The 15,958-nt window shown below is 42.1% G+C and overlaps 1 protein-coding gene and 2 long non-coding RNA genes across 3 annotated transcripts in view; 1 reads left to right on the top strand and 2 right to left on the bottom strand.

The window, feature by feature from the left end:
- The window catches only part of LOC145445387 (antizyme inhibitor 2-like), a 79,525-nt gene that overhangs the window by 35,475 nt on the left and 28,092 nt on the right, over window positions 1-15,958 (top strand). The gene's annotated exons all lie outside the window — the stretch shown is intronic.
- Window positions 2,141-15,958, bottom strand: part of LOC145445392 (uncharacterized) — a 55,183-nt gene continuing 41,365 nt past the window's right edge. Inside the window, exon 2 of the long non-coding RNA XR_013916993.1 lies at window positions 2,141-2,538. This is a non-coding gene — a long non-coding RNA (uncharacterized LOC145445392). The remainder of the gene's footprint in view (window positions 2,539-15,958) is intronic.
- Window positions 14,198-14,959, bottom strand: LOC145445391 (uncharacterized). Its single transcript, XR_013916992.1, has 2 exons — window positions 14,834-14,959; window positions 14,198-14,354 (listed from the first exon to the last, which is right to left on the bottom strand). It is a non-coding gene; the product is annotated as an uncharacterized LOC145445391 (long non-coding RNA).

Here is a 15,958-nt window from a genome sequence, read left to right as displayed (position 1 = left end):
ACGACATGACATAACAAGTTTCAAGAGTTTTCATCGTGTGAAACCCCATTAAAATCGACCTATACCAGCAAAGGTCGACTAAACGCAGATGACGGTAACAGAGTTCAGCTATAGATACGATTGTTACATCACACCTTAAGGGCACAGAGCTATCGTGCCCCGGTTGCTCGGTAATTTTATGAATAGGAGAGAGTAAATCACCGTTTCTTTATTGTGCGCGGCTTTGAGAGAATAGACAGTGAAAGCTTGTTATGAGCGCTACCGGGGCAAGCCCCGGCTAGGCATTCGCAAAGCGAAAACACAGAAGAGAATTCGATTTTCGCAGAGACTTCGCTATATATGGGCATTTACAAGCGAAAGGACAAGAAGTATACGATTTTCGCTGTGATTTCGGTTTATATAGATAGGTGTGCGTCTATAAATGGTGAAGAATTGTTATTGAACAGAATTTTAGGTGGGGCAATGCCCCAGTTGCCCTATAGGACGAGCCGCCACTGCTACTTTCATTTATGCCAGTCCATCTGGCGGAGTGTTCAGAGGTTCGGCATCAGTGAACAGTATACCTGCAACAACGACGTCCGCAAATACGTTAAAATGCTTTGTGCTCTAGCATTTCTACCTCTTGACGAAGTGGTCGCTGGATACGATGAACTGAATTTAAAGATACAAGAAGCAGAACTACCAGAAGGGTTGAGTCATCTTTATCAATACTTTGAAGATTGCTATATTGGCCGACAAAACGTCGGAACTGCTGATAGAAGTAAATCCAAATTTGAGATATCAATGTGGAATGTAAAGGATAGAACTGAATCCGGCATTCCAAGAACCAACAACAGGTTAGAGGGATGGCACAGCGGCATCCAAAGACATTTCGACTGTGACCATCCCTCGACTTGGAGATTTTTGCAAGCTTTGAAGCAGGAGGAGATGATGCAATACCTTCTGCTTCAACAACGGATCGCTGGCATGCCTGCACCACCTACCGAAAAGCGATATCGTGAGCTTAATCTCAGACTTGAACGACTTATTCAGTCATACAAAATTCAAAGTATGACGCGAATGGAATTTGTTCAGGGAGTAGCCTTCAACATCAGCCTATGTGTTTGAATTGAAATATGAACCGCTGGATAAGATATTTTGATTAGAGATTAGCAGATGTTTCGTTGTCAGTGATGATATTTTGGTCTTTTCAGCAAAAATTGAGAGAAACGGCTTTACTGTGATGCATTTTCATTTGCACAAATTGATAGAAACGGATTTACTGTGATGCAATTTCATTTGCACATTTCTTTTGTGTTAAACTGTGTCAAATATATGTTGGTATGACATAGTACTATCGTAGGTATTGAAGCAGGAATTGTCAGGAAAGCTCACAGTACACTTGTAGAGGGTCATACTTCCCATGTAATGGCTTAGGGCTACTGGAGAACAGTGTGACGAAGTAGGTCTGTATTTCTATGACATGCGGTGAGGTTGAGGTAGACTCTTTTAGTTCGATTCAAAACATTTAAACCTTGATCGAATTAAACCTTGTTATACTAGCTCTACTTAGCCAGGGTTAGGCGCGAAAGTCCTCTAAAACTTACACACAACCTGCTGAACGGTATAGCCGCGAGTAGCCTGGGCTATGTATGGGAAGTTTCGTTCAGCCGAAACTTGATTACAGGTCACGCGGCGGTTTACCAATAGTAGTAGTTAGTTGAGCTATACCAAATAATGTAACAGTTATTGAGGATTGGAGACTTTAAGCCATCAGGCCTACTTACTGAAGCTTTCGCAGATGTGAAATGCGTTTAGAACAGTGGTTCCCAGCAACCTATTTGGATGTCGGAGCAGTGTTTCAAACTTCGGAGTACCTATATGGAGCCGCATGAAAACACTCGCGAAGCCTATACTTATAAAGAAAATTTAATGGTATAGCTATAGCCTACCTCTGGATGTCACCGTCCAGCTAATTCAAAGGCGTGTACGATGCACATATAGACTTCTATAGATGCTATATCGGTTGTTTTAGCATTGCTAGATAAAGACTGGCGAGTGCTATACATTGAAATATACTAAAAATGCATATCATCACTACAGTATACTATATATAACGTTATGTAATACCTCTTCATACATTCCAGCAGTTAATGCACAAGTTTGATTGGGATTATACGCTGAGTAATATTGGTAATATTGCAATTTATACTTGACTATCAGCCGATACTTTGATGCCAGTAAAATTGTGTCGAAAGTTACTCTTCACAGAGACAATCTGTAAAGGTCTATGACCATCAGAACTCAGAATATATCATTTTCTGACGGGTATAAATCCATGGTTTCGACGCTATTCTGCAAATATTCTCTTTCTCCGTTTTCAGAAGAGGCCTTTGGCAAACATCAGCAACTGTTTATAATATTTTAGTGGCATATTCAGGGGTCTATCAGAGCCGCAAGAAGGTTAGCCGGGTTAGGAATCACTGGTTTAAAATCTACTTTCAGAACAAACGCTATATCCAGTATCGTGGCGTTCCCGCATCGACAACAAACTTCATTCTGCATGGGTATGCACATGCACACTGCACAGTCTTGTGATGTGCAGGATTGAAATATACAGACTGCAATTTACACTGATGTCATGTTTCACTAACCGCAGACGAAGCTAGCCGTGAAATCGAGTTATTTTATTTATTAATAAAAGCATGTTGTGGTGCTTATAACAGCGTGGTTTTTTGCACCACGTGACAACAAATTCCATCACTAACACAAGCTAACTTGCTCAAGTGTCACATGCTCAAGTGACGCATGCTAAAATGTGGCACATGCTAAAATGCGGCACGCTCAAGTGTCGCATATGCTCAAGTGTCGCATATGCTCAAGTGTCGCATGCTCAAGTGTCGCATGCCCAAGTGTCGCATGCCCAAGTGTCGCATGCCCAAGTGTCGCATGCCCAAGTGTCGCATGCCCAAGTGTCGCAAGCCCAAGTGTCGCAAGCCCAAGTGTCGCATGCCCAAGTGTCGCATGCTCAAGTGTCTCATGCCCAAGTGTCGCATGCGCAAGTGTCCGCATGCTCATTTGTCACCATGCTAATATGTCACCATGCTAATATGTCACCATGCGCAAGTGTTAACATGCTGAAGTGTCCCAATCGTTATGTGCCCCCATGCTCACGTGTTACCATGCCCATATGTAACCATGTTCATTAGTCCCCATGCTAATGTGTAACCATGCTCAAGTGTCGCACGCTAAACTGTCCCCATGCCCATGTGTCCCCTTGCTCATATTTCACCATGCTCATATGTCCCCATGCGCATGTGTCCCCATGCTCATGTGTCCCTATGCTCATGTGTTACCATGCTAATGTGTCCCCATGCTGTAGTGTCGCATGCTCAACTGTCGTTTTGCATTGTGTCGCATGCTCATATGTCGGGCAACCAGTAGATCCTGGTTTCAGCATATTATGACCGTTTCGCTGAACGCTATGTCGTAATGTCATCCAAGTTGGAGGGTTGACTTTCCGCTCTTAGAAATATTTTCATCTTGTTTCGATCCCAGATTTCGTTATCTGAATCAAATACGCCATCTTCTCGATGCGGCAAAGTCCATATTTTCGGCTTCTTCCACGTTTCAGAGTTGCTATCGAACATAAAAGATAATTTGCCCAATTTTCCGCCTCTTCTTTTTCTATAGCATAAAATACTCATTTGAACTGTTATGAAATTCTAATGATTTATACTGTGCTTGAAATTGAAACCTAATACCTTACTCATTCGGAATCAAACCACTCAGAATTTGCCCAGCTTGTTATCATGCTGAACGTATGTCAGTAGATTACGTTAATTATCCAACATTTTCTTGCAAAGCAATAACTTGAAAAATCCAAAGTAATTCAAATCATTGACTAAATAAATAACTTATCAACTTTTATATGCCATCGCCAAGAACGACACGACAATCTACTAGGATTACCTAGTATATCCCTAGCTACTAGCTAGAGTGCTAGACGCTAACGCAGCTAGACGCAGTAAACTTGTCATGGTCACTGGGTTGAAACAAAACATTGAGGTCATAGGTTAACATAGGTTCGGTTTATCTATAGATAACTAACTTACGTAGGTTAGTTATCTATAGTTTATCAGCAACTTTTATCAGTGCAATACACCACAAAAATTGTAGTATCCTACCCGGTGTCCGATATCACACGTATATGCAGTCTTATTCCGATCCTTTATTCACTCCGCTATCACTCTATCACCCGCTTCACTACCAGTCTCCTGCATACGCGCGCACCGCGGTCATGTGACTCCTACCCACAATGCCAGGACACTACATTCTCTTTCCTTCTTCGAGGAAAGCAATATCAAGGAAACGATACAATACAACACCAAAACAATATGGAAGATCTACAGACCTTCACGGTCTTTACCCGAGGGCGCTATAGGCTCACCTCAGTTCCCTACAATGTGCATAAATGGCGAATACAAATCAGCTACCCATACTTGTGTCCCCTCCTATACCAAACACTGCCGCAAACGTAGTCTTTGTACTTGATAGGCCTTCTCGGATGTCTCTTCGGCATCGCCCGAGATGGCTGTACCGGCACCGAAGGCTGTTCTGCTGCAGGCATGTTATTACTAGTAGTTCCTTCGTTCACTGAGTCGTTCATTCCAGAATCATTCGCTGAACCGTTCTCTACATCTTCTTCCAACTGCACAAGAGGCTTTACAAAGGAACTATTTCTTTGACATCGAACTCTATCGCTAGATTCCAAAGTCAGCTCTTGACCGCACCGTGTTTTCACAGTGTAAGGTGAAATTCGAAATCTCGGTTCCAGCTTTCCTTGCTTGTCATTCTTTAGTAGAACTTTGTCTCCAGGCAATATGTTGCACTTCACAGCTCCACGTTTTGCATCAGCTTCCATTTTCCCTTTCATTTTACGTTGCCAATCTCTGTCACGGATTTCCTCATCCGTTTGTTTGGCTTCTCCCATAAGCTGTGGAAGCTTGTTGCGAATTTGCCTTCCAAACATGAGCTGGGCAGGACTCACTCCTGTCGTCGATTGCGGGGTAGCTCGATATGCCAGCAAGAATTTAAACAGTTCCTCCTGCCACCGCTTTCCTTCGGCATGCGCCACTTTCATCGCCTTGCCAAGGGATTTATTCTGTATTTCTACCTCCCCATTTGCTTGTGGCCAGAGTGGTGGAGACGTTCTATGTTGTATACCATATTCACGAAGGAAGTCTTCAAACTCCTCCGATGTAAATTGGCTACCATTATCAGTCTTCAAAGACACTGGAAGTCCGAATCTTGCGAAGATCTCATTTAATGCATTGATGATTTTCGAAGAAGTAGTTGTCTTCAAGATGACGACTTCAAAGAACCGGCTGTAGTAATCGACTACTACAAAAAGAGACTCTCCAGTCGGCATAGGGCCAAGGATATCTGCCGCGAGATCCTGCCATGGTCCAGTTGGTAGAGCAGTTCTTTCCATAGGTTCCTGTTTCGCATATCCACAAACTGCTTGACAGCCATAACAGGCTCTGCACATTCTCTCCGCATCTTTGTCAAGTTTTGGCCGCCAAACTTTTGTGCGCAAGAGATTCTTTGTTTTAACAATACCTTGGTGCCCCTCATGAGCGATTTCCAGTATCTGCGGCCGCAGACTTCTCGGTATGATTATGCGATTTCCTCGTAATATTAAGTTTCCAGAAACGCATAATTCCTCAAAACCCCAAGATATCCTGGCATCTTGCAAGTTTTCCAATTTCAAGACTTGATGAACTCTTTTAACGTAAGTAGTTCCTCATCTTTTCCAGATTCATCCTCAATCTCCTTTATTGACAAGGTGCCTGTCATGGATGCCTTGACGACTGCGCGTACCCAATCCTGTCTTGATCCACTATCATCATTCTGCTTAGTCGGATTCAATCGTGACAATGCATCAGCAATATTTCCTTTTCCCGGTCGATATACAACTTTGTAGTCATACACTTGCAATCGGAGCACCCATCTTTCAATTCGAGCGGAAGGCTTCGACTTCGCCCCATAAATGAACTCGAGAGGCTTATGGTCTGTTTCAATCTCGAATTACCTTCCATAAACATATAGGTTGAATCTTTCGCATCCCCAAACAATTGCCAGAGCCTCCTTTTCTGTCTGGGAATATCTGCGTTCCACTTCGCTCAAACAACGTGACGCATATGAAATGACTCTCCAGTGTCCATCTTGGAGCTGTGTCAAAACGCCACCTAACCCAGCCGGACCAGCATCTGTTATTATTCTGGTTTGGCAGTCATTGCGAAAATATCCCAGTGTCATTGGTTTTGTAATCATTTCTTTCAGTAACTCGAATGATTTTTTCTGAGTCTTCCCCCACACGAAGGTAGCACCTTTTCTTGTAAGCATCCTCAGAGGCTCAGCAGTTTGTGAGAAATCGGGTAAAAACTTGGAAGAGTACTGAACCAATCCCAAAAACGAGCGTACCTCAGCTGCCGTCCGAGGATGTTTAGCACTCCTAATCGCCTCCACTTTCTATGCACTGGGAGAAACTCCATCTGCACTAAGGTCGTGTCCAAAAAATGTGAGTTTTCGAAAACCGAACGTGCATTTATCAGCATTAACAGTCAGTCCCACATCCTCAAGTCTCTTCAGGACTCCTATCAGGTTCTTGTCATGCTGCTCTTTGCTAGCCCCAAAAACAATTAAATCATCAGCTATGCTTTTTACCCCAAAACAGTCTCTCAACATATCAGTCACAATCTTGTACTTCTCGGGTGCACTGCTTATACCAAACATGAGCCTTTTATAGCGAAAAAGTCCTTCGTGGGTCACAAATGTTGTGATCTCTCTCGACTCCTCATCAAGTTCTATCTGGTGAAATCCCCATTTGAGATCAATCTTAGAAAAGAATTTTGCCTCAGACAGTTCATTGAGTACGTCTTCCACAGTTGGAATTGGGTGACGCTCTCGCACAATTGCCTTGTTGGCCATCCTCATGTCCACACAAAGGCGAACATCCCCATTTGCTTTTGGGACAACATGCAAAGGAGATACCCAAGTCGTCGGACTATTCGGTACGGGTTCAATTATCCCGTGTTCCTGCAACTCCTCCAATTTTCTTGCAACCAAGTCTCGATAGCCATATGGAATAGGTCTGCAAGATTGGGCTACTGGTCTGACATCACCATCTATGTGCAGGTGCAGCTGATAATTCTTCAGCTTGCCAATACCATTGAACACAGCCGGGAATTGTTTCAACATTTTCTCACGAATGTCCTTTTGCTGTAGTACAACTTCTCCAGCTAGCTCATCTGTTGGAGGTCCAACTCGCAGCAGATTTAATGCTTCCGCAGCTCTTTTCCCTAACAGCGGCTTTGCACGTTTATTAATCACGTAAAACTTACATTTGCATGATCTCGTCGTTTCTTTACACTTGACACGGACATGGAATACACGCCATACACTCAATGGTATATCCTGTCCATAAGCAAACAAATTGCCATCTTCTTAACCACTTTGTGTCTGAAGCCTTTGGATATCAAGTATTTCCATGTGGGTTTATTGACTGTGTTGACACCTGAGCCACTGTCAATCATGAGTCTTTGTAATTTAACTCCCCCCAATGTCAAGTCAATAAATCCATTGCTAGTATCCTTACCCCCAACCTCAGTGGAGTAGGCAGTTTTTGAATTACTCCTCTGAACCTTGTGCACATTGCAGATTGTGTCCTCCTGATCATCTGACGAGTTACTAGATCCATCTGAAGAGAACGTTTCTTTAACTCGGTATGCCGGTCGTCTGGATCTGCAGCGCTTTTCAAAATGACCCTTTTTTCCACAGCGACCGCAGTTCTTCTTCCTGGCCGGACAAGACACGTCAGTCGAGATATGACCAGTTTCGTCACAGCGATAACAACGCACGGAAGTATCAACTCTCTTTCTGTCACTGCTACGCCTTGACCGAGTAATTTTTCGCCCTCTACCGGAGCCTGTGTGACTGTGACGGTCATCACTTACGGCAGCACACTCTTCTTGCTGACTCATGGTCATAAGGTGCCTAGTAACTGCTTCATGCGCTACAGATATTTGCAATAAATCGGGTAGTTTTAATGCAGTACTTTTCTCAAGCAGTTTCCTTTTCAGCGAACTATCCGTACACTTTTCCAATACCTGATCACATATTGCTTCGTCTTCATCTTTAAAATTGCAAGACTTGGCTTTTTGCTTCAGTCTACAAACATACTGATGGATAGTTTCTTGTGGATTTTGTTCCACTTGCCTGAAGAGGTATCTTTCGAAAGCAGCATTGCCTTTCGGTAATAAATACTCGTCAAGTTTTTCAATCACCTCGGCATAGGTTTTAACCTCAGTCTCTGGGACTAGTGAATAATACAGATCCTGCAAATCGAAGCCACCTGTGTGCAGCAATTCTGAGACTTTCCTTTCATCGGCTGTGATGCGTTTCACTGATGTGTACAGGCCAAATCCCCTTTTCCACCTTTTCCAGTTGGTGGCAATCTCAGTGGGATCTCCACTCATCTCAAATTTTGGCATGGGACTAGCGCTATATTCGACAGTGCTAGCTGCCGCGGCCAAGTTTCCTGCAACATCCTCATGATTATTCTCATCCGCCATTGTCTCAGAACACGTTATCCTCGTCGCCAAATGTAGTATCCTACCCGGTGTCCGATATCACACGTATATGCAGTCTTATTCCGATCCTTTATTCACTCCGCTATCACTCTATCACCCGCTTCACAATGAAAAGATGAAAAGATAGAAAGGTATCGAAACGACTTGGATAGTATTTGAAATCAGACACTCACCTTGGCCTTGGCGATGTAAAGATAAGGATGTGCAGATTGCACACTGCATGGAAAGTAGAAAGACTACACGGCTGATAGACGATACCACGAGGTAATCCCGGCACAGAATAAAATATAAGGCACATTTTAAAATCATCTCTCGTACATCGAAAAAGCAATCTAATATCACCAAGCTCCGAACTACTGCCATAGCTAAAGGCTTTGCTACTGCGATCTCCGGCAATGTAAATTGACGTCATCGCTACATACAGATGCATTGTGGGTAGTACCCTAAGTGATGTCATAGTGATAGCGACAGTTGAATCATAGATCACTATGTTGATTTAGTAAAGGCATGGGAAAATGAATGGAAATCTGTTTTCCATGGTACGGGAAGTTATGGAAAAGCGGGTACTCTTAAAATATATTTGATTCGTGACAGGTTTGTCGTATTATATGCGCCACTCGCTTCATACATAGATTTTGCTACTTTAAGAAAATATCGTGGTCTGTGGTGTTGGCTGAGTGAGAATCAGAATCAGCAGTATCGCTCTGTCTCCTGTTTGGAAGTTTATGAAAACGAAATTCATGCACAAAACCGGTAAGTTACTGCCTATAATTTTTTCAAGTTGATATTTTCTAGGTAATAAGTTCACTTGAAATTAAGTTGATAAACAAACTACCGGTACGGTAGTTCGTGTATACCGTATCACAGTTGCACTCTAACTTAGCAAAAAGCAGGGTTGTAACTTAGCAAAAAGCAGGGTTGTAACTAAGTCACAAGGTTCCCAGTCGCAAATTTTGACTCGAGTCGAGTCACTTTCAATTCGTCATTGGGTCAAGTCCGAGTCCAAGTCACGAAATGGAGTTTCGAGTCCGAGTCATATTGTTTTGACTCAAGTCCTAGTCCAAGTCAATGTGTTGACTGTTCAGTTCCGAGTTAATGTCATGTGAAACCCACTTTTTACAACTCTGCTTGGTGATACAGTATGCTTCGCATTCGCAATATATATACCAATTTTCTCACTTCTGACGGTTTTAGTAGCATTTTCAAGTATCAGTATTGACAGACGAAATGATAGTAGTGTGATAACTTTACTATTTTTGGAAATTACAATGAAATGCGCCTGTCCTGGTAGACCCAGCCTTGAGTCATGCAAGTCGACTCAATGGACTTTATCGAGTCGAGACATTTTTATTTATTTTGAAATGACTCGAGTCAAGTCGAGTCACCAGACAATAGCGACTCGAGTCATTACAACCCTGGCAAAAATCACTATGAAGTAGTGTAACTACTAGATAGCCAGTAACGATTTTGAATTGTGTGCAGGTAATCCAATGGAAAAGAGCCGAAAGAGAAGTTCTCGGACAAGACTGATATGCAAAAGCTGTCGTCGATCCATATCTTCGTCTTCCAAAGAAGATCACATAACGGCTGCTCATGGGGGCGATTGTTCAATTGAGTTTAGTGTGGAAGATCATCTTAAACAAAGCAAGCTAACTTTCAAACCCATTGCTCGGCCCATTGAAGTTGAACAGTCTCAGCAGTCAGTACTGGTGCCAATCGACAGTGCACATGTAAACTCCTGCTCTCCTGAACTTGATATCCCTACTGTGGCAGTGTCTTGTCCTTCAGTGCCAGAAATACCTGTGATAGCGCCCAGTGATGATGCTTCGTCATCTGTTCCAAATTACAAAACCATTGCAATGTCAAATGTCGATCTTAGATCTAGTAGTGATTTGCAAACATCTGCTAATTATAACATTGAACCTCACCAACCAATTCTACAACGGTACAATCCGAAGAAGTATGATGATGAGAAAAGACCAAGAGATTTCAATCCGAAGCTTTTTAAAACTCAATCCTGGCTAACATTCAACGAGAAGGACAAGACTATAGAATGCTTTCCATGCATGAAATTTAACAAATCGAAGGAGGCATTCAAGTATCTACAATATAGGATGCCTCATAAGTTGACTATTCATGCAAAGTGTAAGTCTCATCTTACAGCAATGGAAAAATGGGTTAATCTCAAAATCACTTGCTACAAAAAATCTTCGATTTTGACAAAAATGCGTGCATGCCACCAAGAAGAGGTAATGCAAAACAGGCGCTACTTGAAAGTGATAATAGAATGTTTACTTTTCACTGTGCAGCAAAATATTGCCCTACGTAATTATACTGAAAACCGACTCCACATTGATGAAAAATCAGATAGCAACCGTGGTAATTTTCTGGAGCTCCTCAATTTCAGGTGTAAAGACATTCCATGGCTAGCGTCAAGACTGGAGCATTCGTTAGCACTACATAAACAGTGGACATCCCCAATTATCCAAAATGAAATCGTCGATATAGCAGCTACTCAGGTACAGAAAGCAATTTGTACAAACATTGCTCAAGCTGGGATTTTCAGTCTCATAGTTGACGAGACGACTGATGTTAGTAATGACGAACAATTGTCGCTTTGTATACGTCATCTGATGCAAGGTCAAATCAAGGAAAGTTTCATCGGTTTTTATAATCCAAAAAACACTGAAGGCGAAACTTTGTTTCTTCTTGTAAAAAAGTTTTAGAAGATTTGGGATTGGACATTGAGAATTTGGTTGGACAGTGCTATGATGGGGCTTCTAACATGAGTGGAAAACACAAAGGTATGGCAACCAGAATACAGAAAATTGTACCACAGGCAGTATATGTACATTGTCATGCTCATCGTTTGAACTTGGCCCTTCAGGATACTCTGGAAGCAAATGCCATTTTGAGAAATGCCCTTGGTTTGATACAGTCGTTGCATAATTTTTTTCACACACCACAAAGGGAAACTATTCTACGTAGTTTTTCTGATGAAGAGAAATTTGGCAAATATGTCAAACTGAAAGGAATTTGTGTGACACGCTGGGTATGTCGTTATAAAGCGGTGAAGTCTATAGACATTCAAACCTGCCGAATAATATTGGCACTAAAAGCTTGCTCAAATGAAAAAGATTCGAAAACCTGTGTTGATGCTGCTGGTCTACTCAAGGCTGTCTGCAATTTCCAATTCCTTTTGGGACTTAAAATTTTGAATTGGATTTTCAAATTTACTGACAGCCTTTCCATCCATCTTCAAGGGACAGAAATTGATGTAGGAATTTCACAACAACTGGCAACCATTTCATGCTTGCGTAATGCAAGGACTAAAACGGCATTTCATGGAATCTGGGAAGACGATTGTAAATCTGTTGAACATCTGAAACGCCAGGATGTTGACATCGAGGTGACTCTACACCAGAGACAGCAGTGGCCATCTAAAAGGTTCCAAGCACTGGTTGGTGAGGATGGTGAGAGGGACGCAACTAGGGGGTTTTCTGATGAGGAAAGGATGTGCTATGAAGTGTACTTCGATGCGATTGATAGAATCTCTGCTGAGCTATCTGAACGGTTTGCCAACAACACGTCGAAAGTTCTTCTGTCGCTAGCAGAAATGGTACAAGGGAAAGGAACTATGGATGACTCTAAAAAAATATCAGCCTTTTATTCCATAGAACAGGAATTGTTGGAATCTGAGTGTATTCTGTTCCAAAACTTAAATCCGCAAGGTATGATCAAAAGTGCTGGAGAATGAACGGAACTTCTTGTGTCTACTGGCATTGGAAAAACCCTTCCCCATTTCTCGAGGGCCGCACAGATTTTTGCCACTATTCCTGCGACATCTTGCACTGCTGAAAGGTCTTTTTCAGGGTTGAGAAGGCTCAAGACCTATCTGAGATCCACTATGGGGCATCCACGTCTTACTAACATGGCGGTATTATACCTTGAAAGAGACATGACAAATAATATTGATATTGAGGATATCATAGATGTGTTTGGTATTCGCCATGGCAGAAACAAACACTTTTTTTGAATTGCCAACACTACCCAGAAATTGGGAAGCCTAGAGTAATCTTGGACTCTGTATCAGTGTGTGTGTGTGTGTGTGTGTGTGTATCAGTCATTTGCTTTCAGTGTATTTCAGCCCTGAATATGTGAAAAGTTGTTCCCAGTGCGACATCGAAACAAACAAATGCATTATAACTGCTTTTGTGATTCATTGTCTATTTGGGCGATAAAAATATTTTTGCATCCCTAAAAGTTTTTGCTCCCATACACCTATGTCCGTATGACAGACCCCAGTCTCGCGAACGAGGTTGAATCAGGTCAAATCACCACGAGAATGACATCAGTAACATTCAGTTCCACGTATACATTGGCTGCAGAGATTTTCAAGCTAATCAATTTTGCCAATAGCCTGGTAAACTTCAGAAACGAGTAACTGTCAGTAATTTTGCGAAGAAATTCTGGTAACTTGACTTTAGAGCTAAATTGAGGTAATATTGCATATCAAAATGTAAAATTACAAGCTACGCACAGTTATTGGCAGCTACCGGTAATTCCTTGCAAAATTTACATGGATTTCCCAGTAAATATACCAGATTTTTTACAGTGTACACTGAAAAAAAAAATTACCTCGATTTACCGCGAAATGTCTGGAAGCAGGGTGGCCAGCCACTTGGCAGTAATATAACATTACCGTCACTCAATGTAAATTTAACTGTTTGCGCTTGCGCATTTCATTTGGTAATCCTGATTTTAGTAATCATTTGTAATCATGCCTTTTCAGATAGGCTGTTCTTACCGCTATATAAAGCGTCTGCGAACCACCATTTGTTGGTTATTTACGTTGACGCAAAATTAATTGTAAATCTTACTTAACTTACTTTGGTTCCTTGCTTACGTTAATCTCAATTCTGTTACGTTCGTCGGCCGTATGTTGCTGTTGCTGTGCTAAGTGTCAGCTATCTTCATCAAGTTGTATGTTGCGGTTGCTGTGCTACGTGCCTACTATCTTCATGAATTCGTATGTTGCTGTTGCTGCACTACGTGCCTGCTATCTTCATCAATTGGATGTTGCTGTTGCTACACTATTCGTCAGCTATCTTCATTCGGCTTCGACTGGAGCGTGCTATTATGTTATTAAAGTTATGGAACACGCGTATGAATTACAACGATTAGCATCCGTAGATAACCCCATAGACAGGCTTCTGCGCCTATAATCGGCAGCGCAGGATTCGGACTGCCGCGCAGAAACAACACCCGTCCGGTAATCCAACTTTACACGCCAGACTGTAATGTTACAGTCACCTCTGGTATATTCAATCTACATTTTCTTCTGTACATTTACGACCGAGACTGTGTAATTTTACCGCCTTACCTACCTACCTACCTACCCACAACCCTACATGCTGTCCTTGTAAATCATATTACATGCCAGCTTGTAAATTCACGTCTCAGCCTACATCCATACCTATCCCAAAGCAACGTGATGCCAAAATACCGCAGAAGTTTCTTCACGCTCTCAAGACGACATTCATTCATGATTCACGATGATAAAGTATTGCTGCTGGAGGTATAATTCTTGTTTAGGAGGCATGCAAATATAGCACGAGTGGTCCCAAGAAAAGGTGAATTAATTCCACCGCCAGATAAACTTCCAATTGTTTCTTTTTCTCGTCTTCATTCCTTCTGTGTGACTAGTATCTTGCAGTTCCACTAAAAATAATTCATGCGTAAATCGCTATACTAAGATAAGTTGCTAACCTTCACATGACTTATAAAGACTAAGACAAATAGGCCAACAAAAATATAAAAAGTTTTAAAGTACCGGCGCTGGTACATTGTGAGTTGACGACTCCCCATTTGACATGATATGGCACAGATTCATGACTTAAATGATCAATGTATTGAAAGAAAAGGTGCCTCATTTGACGCGGCATGTGAGCCAAACATATCGAGCAGTGGATAAAAACACATCTAAGCTATGACCCGATAAATGTCAATAACAAGCTAACAGTTTCAACTACTCTGCGGCAGAGTATGTGGTGTCGCAGGTCATTATACAAGTCGACTAATATCCCAAAATAGAACAGAGAATGGGGCGACTGAAATATTTAAATCATGAAACCAAAGTCATCCGGGTGGTGTGCACAGTCGTAGATATTCACGGTAACTAATACTATACATTACTGTACCTTTTACGATGCGCATCCCATTCATCAGTCCTGGAAATCTTCAACGAAAGTCTCTACTTTCCTCAATCACAAGCCACAAGCTTCGCACCGTCAGCCTTTGCATGCCCAAAGCTCAATATTAATGACCGACCGAGACCGACCAGTCTCCGAAATAAGTGCTATTCATCCGCTCATATATGCCACCAATAATATTTACTGTCCACGTTATAATGTTCAATCCAGGTTGGTTTTTCATACAGAAACATCGATCAACACATATAGTCCCTTTCTTTCGCATCTAATTTCGTATATATTGATATTTATTGCTCCATGTGTGGTTCCCTACCTACTTACCTAACCGGACGCTATTTGTGATGTCACTGTGGCATGTTGGTTGTTTACTTCGAATCTCAGAAAAACCCGCAACGCGTAACCTAAGGTAACCTATTATAGGTCGCCGTGTCCGCCATTAAGAAATGGTCAACTGAGCCTGCTGTGCTGATATTTCTAGTTTCAGGAATAAGATGATATATCCTAAACTGATTTTTGTAACTCATCAGCCCTATCTGTTACAACAAATCTAACCGCCGAGACTGACCGTGTAGCCATAGCCTTATAATATAATGTCTATGGTGTAACCACATTCTCAGCTGCTTCTTGCACCCAACTATGCACTATACCGAAATTGGTACTAGGATCAACCAGTTCCGTGTGACCAGCACCGTAACTGCCGCACCCCAAACCCCCCAATTGGGGGGGGGGCGAGCTCGAAGGGGGCCCAAAATTATTTCGTGAATTAGCATGAATCATAGAGTATTTTTTGAAAATTTATGCAATCTTTTCAAGTAGCCTTTTATCTATATTATTGGGTATTGGGCCATTACCGTGCCCCCACCCACCAAGACATACAATCAAGTTTTAGGCCATGTAACATGAGACTCCAAGAAGTGTGCCAGAACGATCGGCAGCGAGAAAAGCTTGGCCGAAAAGGTCTATGCCCTTATGCAGACCGAAGACTTCGTTATATATACAAAATACGTATAGGTTTAATTGACCATAGGCTCCTAAATTCTGGCGCCGAATGTTCCTGTCTTTGCAATCTGAACCTCACAAGACAAAATACCATCCCGCTGGGAAAAATTTTAT

Source organism: Botryllus schlosseri, chromosome 8 (assembly GCF_051294905.1).
Source record: "Botryllus schlosseri isolate E-star chromosome 8, Bs_hap1, whole genome shotgun sequence".
Classification (NCBI taxonomy): Eukaryota; Metazoa; Chordata; class Ascidiacea; order Stolidobranchia; family Styelidae; genus Botryllus; species Botryllus schlosseri.
The sequence above is the reverse complement of the archived record's forward strand: the minus strand, read 5'-3'. Positions and strand labels throughout refer to the sequence as shown.